Genomic DNA, 6,550 nt, shown 5'->3' with positions numbered 1-6,550 from the left:
TGAACATGAAGAGGAACTTCATCTTTCAGCATGACAACGACCCAAAGCGTACATCCAAATCAACAAAGGAATGGCTTTACCAGAAAAAGATTAAAGTTTTGGAATAGCCCAGACCTGAATTCAATTAAAAATCTGTGGGGTGATCTGAAGAGGGCTGTGCACAGGAGATGTCCTCACAATCTGACAGATTTGGAGTGTTTTTACAAAGAAGAGCGGGCAAATATTGCCAAGTCAAGATGTGCCATGCTGATAGACTCATACCCAAAAAGACTGTGTGCTGTAATAAAATCAAAAGGTGCTTCAACAAAGCATTAGTGTAAGCGTGTACACACTTATGCAACCATATTATTTTATTTTTACTTCCCTCCACCTAAAAGATTTCAGTTTGTTGTTCAACTGAGTTGTACAGTTTATAGGTCACATTAAATGTTCTGAAATTATTTTTGTCACAGAAACCTGACATTTTAACAGGGGTGTGTAGACTTTTATATCCACTGTAGCTGCAAAGGGTGGGGCAACTCAATATTAAACCCTACGGACTAAGACAGAGATGGCATTAAAGTTCATGTGCGTTAAAAGGCAGGCATCCCAATACTTTTGACAATATATACAGTTGTGCTCATAAGTTTACATACCCTGGCAGAATTGATTTCTTGGCCATTTTTCAGAGAATATGAATAATAACACAAAAACTTTTCTTTCACTCATGGTTAGTGTTTGGCTGAAGCCATTTATTATCAATCAACTGTTTACTCTTTTTAAAATGTGCAGTTCATGCAAGACAGCCCAAGAATTTACAGGAACTGGAGGCTTTTTGCCAAGAGGAATGGGCAGCTTTACCATCTGAGAAGATAAAGAGCCTCATCCACAAATACCACAAAAGACTTCAAGCTGTCATTGATGTTAAAGGGGGCAATACACAATATTAAGAACTGGGGTATGTAAACTTTTGATCAGGGTCATTTGGGTAGTTTCTGTTGCCATTATGATTTAAAAAGAGTAAATACAGTTGATTGATAATAAATGGCTTCAGCCAAACACTAACCATGAGTGAAAGAAAAGTTTTTGTATTATCAATCATATTCTCAAGAAACCAAATTCTGCCAGGGTATGTAAATGTATGAGCACAACTGTATAATATATACATTATTTATATATATATATATGTATATATGAGGGTTCTCTCTGATGAGACATTAAGGTCTAAAAGAACACAATGTCCCACCTATCTTCCAGTGAAGCGCAGACAAGAGAAACAGGAGGTCACTTTTTCCATGTCGCTTCCAAATTCATTCTAGCTAGGGGAGATCATCAAATGAGTATTAGCTGGTCTCACTCTCCTCCACCCAGTGACATTTGCCATGCAGGTCCTGGGCCCAAAGAACGGACAATGGAGGCTGGGAAGCATGGCAGGGCGGGAAGGGGATAACAGAAAGCAATTGGTCGGCTTTACAGCCGCCAGGTTGCTTTTATTATTTAGCAGTTGGCAGCAGCTGTCGCGAGTGTAAAACCACTGTTGCAGCAAGTGGATAAGTTCACCTTTGAAACATGTTACACCTTTATTTAGGGTGGAATATGTTCCAGCTTCTGCCTCCTATCCCCCCCTAACTGTGACAGCGTCCGGGGGATCCTTTTCATGTACCAGCTGTCACATTTTAAAAACAGTGTGGCCATGTGGCTGTGTCATTCATTCACAGAGTTCTGTGAAAGAATGAACTACATCGACCATCAGATTCTGCCCTCCAAAGACTTGTAGCTCCCAATGAACTGCGAGGGCGAGCATCCTTGTAGTTCATTGATTCTTCCTGCCATTCAGTAACTGTTTGCTCATATGAGATGTAGGGGGCATACATTGTACTAGGCGTTTGCAGGATCCTGGCATTGCACCCACGATCTACTGATCACAGGTTCAAAGCCTTACAGGCTATAGAGTAAAAAAATAAATAAATGCAACATTTTTTACCTGCAAAAATATGTGCATTTATTATTTTCTGTAATAGGCAAGCTAAGAAATTAAAAGGAAATATCCATTTTGTTAGTTCTGTACTTCAACGTACTGGATGATCACAGAGACAGCACCTTACTGCCGTACAGCGAGAGAATGTCACCACCAGCACACCATTCATCTCCAGATTGGGTCCAAAGCTTTATTCAGAGATCACATTATTACAGCAGAAGCAACGTTTTGTAGCCTCGCATGACCCCTTTGATCAAGGTATCCTACGAGGGTCTGAAATGTTGCTTCTGCTATAATAATGTTGACTAAATGCTTTGGACCCATTCTGGAGATCCATGGTGTACTGGTGACGTTCTCTTGCTTTGACTGTCTTTGGTTCCAGACTATTATCGCTGCAGCACCTGCTAATACATACAGCCATTTCTTCAGGAATGTATGCATTAGAATAACTGCCATACAGAGTTCCTATAACTGGTAGCCTGTTTAGGTCCAATGAGGGGCCTCTGGACAGTTACTAGATGAAACTCCCTCTTCTCCTAACAGTCTGATTCTATCTATACAGTATCTCACAAAAGTGTGTACACCTCTCACATTTTTGTAAATATTTTATTCTATCTTTTTTTAAAGATTTTGAATGAGCTGTGCTTCAAGGCAATCAATTCCAAGCACAGCTCCTAAAAGATGGTTGTGAAATGGGGGCAGGGTACCATTTTGAAGTTCTGGATAAGGAAGTGATGAATCTGGAGTGCTCCTCATACAGTATCTCACAAAAGTGTGTACACCCCTCACACTTTTGTAAGTTTGTTATTATATCTTTTCATGTGACAACCAGGGCCGGACTGGCCTACCGGGAAATCTCCCGGTGGGCCGGCTGCCTGGCTGCCCCTGGGTTCGCTGTGAGGGCAGCGGCGCCTGAAAAAAATATGGCTGCGGGGCAGGTCGACATGCAACTGCGCACTCGCCAGCTGTTCCGAAGCTAGCCGTGCTCGGGAAAGCCCGTACAGGCGGGCGCATGCACAGTGACACGATGGCGCAGAGCGGCGCCATTTCTAAAAGTAAAGCGCTCAGTGAGGTCTCGTCTGGTGGCGTGTGCCTCTTCCTACGTCCCCCCTGCAGCCTCTGACCTCTTGTCCGCCCCCCCTTGCAGCCTCCAACCTCCTGTCCGCCCGCCCCCCACAGCCTCTGACCTCCTGTCCCCCCCTGCAGCCTCTAAGATCACCCCCCGCAGCCTCTGACCTCTTGTCCGCCCCCCCGCAGCCTCTAACCTCCTGCCCACCCCCCGCAGACTCTGACCTCCTGTCCAGCCCCCCACAGCCTCTGACCTCCTGTTTCCCCCCCTGCAGCCTCTAACCTCCTGTTTCCCTCCCTGCAGTCTCTAACCTCCTGTCCGCCCCCCCCGCAGCCTCTGACCTCCTGTTTCCCCCCCCTGCAGCCTCTGACCTCCTGTCTGCCCGGTCCCCCGCAGCCTCTGACCTCCTGTTCACCCCCCTCCGCAGCCCCTGACCTCCTGTTTCCCCCCTGTAGCCTCTGACCTCCTGTCTGCCCGGCCCCCTGCAGCCCCTGACCTCCTTTCCACCCCCCTCCGCAGCCTCTGACCTCCTGTCGTCCCCTCTGCAGCCTCTGACCTCCCCTGTTGTCCCCTCCGCAGCCTCTGACCTCCCCTGTCGTCCCCTCCGCAGCCTCTGACCTCCCCTGTCGTCCTCTCCGCAGCCTCTGACCTCCCCTGTCGTCCCCTCCGCAGCCTCTGACCTCCCCTGTCGTCCCCTCCGCAGCCTCTAACCTCCCCTGTCGTCCCCTCCGCAGCCTCTAACCTCCCCTGTCGTCCCCTCCGCAGCCTCTAACCTCCCCTGTCGTCCCCTCTGCAGCCTCTGACCTCCCCTGTCGTCCCCTCCGCAGCCTCTGACCTCCCCTGTACCAGCCGCAGCCTCTGACCTGCTGTTGTCCCCTCCGCAGCCTCTGACCTCCACTGTCATCCCCTCCGCAGCCTCTGACCTCCCCTGTCGTCCCCTCCACAGCCTCTGACCTCCCCTGTCGTCCCCACCGCAGCCTCTGACCTCCCCTGTCGTCCCCTCCGCAGTCTCTGACCTCCCCTGTCGTCCCCTTCGCAGCCTCTGACCTCCCCTGTCGTCCCCTCCGCAGCCTCTGACCTCCCCTGACGTCCCCTTTGCAGCCTCTGACCTCCCATGTACCATCTGCAGCCTCTGACCATCTCTTGTCTTATATCACGTCTGCAGTCTGGAGAGGAGTCAAGAGTGGAAGTGCCGCAGGGATAGGGGTCATGGGAGAAGTCAGACGTGTACGGACTGTGGAGAGGAAACTATGGGATAAAACCAGAGTCACCAAGCTGGAGCCGACTGACTGAGCCCTGCATGGTGCACCCGAGAGGAGGTCAGTGACAGCGCCGCAAGGTCAGCCTGAGGGGGGGGGGGGGGGGGGTCAATACAATATTGTAAGCAGGCACTGATATAAAGGTTTCCCCCTTATATCAGTAAACCCCCTTACCTTTGTGTTTTTTTTCTGCGGAAGGTGGTCTCTGGTCACCAGAGTCCTCCCCACATTCCCAGAGTGCCCCTTTAAATCATAGTCTGCAGGATTCCACCTTACAGTGCAAGGGGGAACTCTGATGTAAAGGGCAATGCTGCAGACCCTGATGTAAGTGAGAACTCTGATGTAAAGGGGAAAGCAGTGGACTCTGATGTAAGTGGGGTCTCTGGTCACCAGTGCCCCCCTTTTATATCAGAGTTCCCGCTTAGATCAAGATCTGCAATGTTCCCCTTTATGTCAGAGTTCCCTTGCACTGTAAAGGGGAATCCTCCTGCTATAAGGGGGAACTTTGTGCTGGGTTATATTAATCTGCCATTTTAGGCACCTTTTTTTTGCAGTGTCAGTAAAAAATGTAACAGTAAATGCCATGATTTCTGCCAGTAAAAAAATGGTGCTGTTTGTAAATGCCATGTCTCTCTTATCTATATATAATACACTCTTCAAATGTGCTTTAAAATGCATGGTTTTCCCTTTTGTGAACAAGAAAATAATGACGTTATGCGGTTGGGCTGGTATAAAAATGCTATGGGGCTGGTATGAAATTATTTCCAGGGTTGGTTTTTATTCCCAGTCCGGCCCTGGTGACAACACTGAAGAAATGACACTTTGCTACAATGTAAAGTAGTGAGTGTACAGCTTGTATAACAGTGTAAATTTGCTGTCCCTTCAAAATAACTCAACACACAGCCATTAATGTTTAAACTGCTGGCAACAAAAGTGAGTACACCCCTAAGTGAAAATGTCCAAATTGGGCCCAAAGTGTCAATATTTTGTGTGGCCACCATTATTTTCCAGCACTGCCTTAACCCTCTTGGGCATGGAGTTCACCAAAGCTTCACAGGTTTCCACTGGAGTCCTCTTCCACTCCTCCTTTCTCCATTTTCCTTCCCTGTTGTCATGTGACTCTGTCACAGATCAGCTGCGGTGCTTATCTGTGTCTTACCTTTTACTACTGTAGGTCGGCTGGTTCCTGTGGTTATACAAGCTTGTGTTCTGCTCTTGCTGCCCTCAGCAGTTATGGGTGTCGCTGGCTTCACCTGATGCCTTTTATATACTTCCTTCCTGCTACTTCCTGTGCAGCCTCCCATGTGCTTCTCTATTTAAATTCCACTCAGACCAGTTTCTGGTTGCTTGAGCAACACTTGTTCCTGAGTGCCCTTCGTGTAACCTACTTTACCTGACCTCTCATGAACCGATCTCTTGCGTACCGACTCAGCTAGTTCTCCTGATTACGTTGTCTGCTGCCCGCCCTGACTTTGGCTCGCTATCCGGCTCTCCTTTGCTTCATCCATCCATCCGTGTCGGACTGTGTTTTCTGGTACTCTCCTTGCGAGCAGGGTGAACCCGGGGGTCGTGACCTGGGGTCAGCCCGTATCTAAGCCCAAACCCTCCTGAGGGGGTCCCTGGCACAATCCCACACCCTGGAGGATCCCGTGTCACCTGCTCGCCTGTGGGCTCACATCAGTAGCACCGTGACAGACTTGGTGTTACAAGGTCCCAGGTCTGAATGGGGAGCAGGTGTGTTAAATTTGGTGTTATTGCTCTCCCTCTCCCATACTGGTCACTGGAAGTTCAACATGGTACCTCATGGCAAAGAACTCTGAGGATCTGAAAAAACAATTGTTCCTCTACATAAAGATGGTCTAGGCTATAAGAATATTGCCAAGAAACTGAGCTGCCGCATGGTGGCCAAAACCATACAGCGGTTTAACAGGACAGGTTCCACTCATAACAGGCCTGCATGGTCGACCAAAGAAGTTGAGTGCACGTGCTCAGCGTAATATCCAGAGATTGTCTTTGGGAAATAGACGTATGAGTGCTGCCAGCATTGCTGCAGAGGTTGAAGGAGTCAGCCTGTCAGTGCTCAGACCATACGCCGCACACTGCATCAAATTGGTCTGCATGGCTGTCATCCCATAAGGAAGCCTCTTCTAAAGATGATGCACAAGCAAGCCCGCAAACAGTTTGCTGAAGACAAGCAGACTAAGGACATGGATTACTGGAACCATGTCCTGTGGTCTGATGAGACCAAGATAAACTTATTTTGTT

This window comes from Aquarana catesbeiana, linkage group LG12 (assembly GCF_042186555.1).
Source record: "Aquarana catesbeiana isolate 2022-GZ linkage group LG12, ASM4218655v1, whole genome shotgun sequence".
Classification (NCBI taxonomy): Eukaryota; Metazoa; Chordata; class Amphibia; order Anura; family Ranidae; genus Aquarana; species Aquarana catesbeiana.
Note: the sequence above shows the minus strand (reverse complement) of the source record.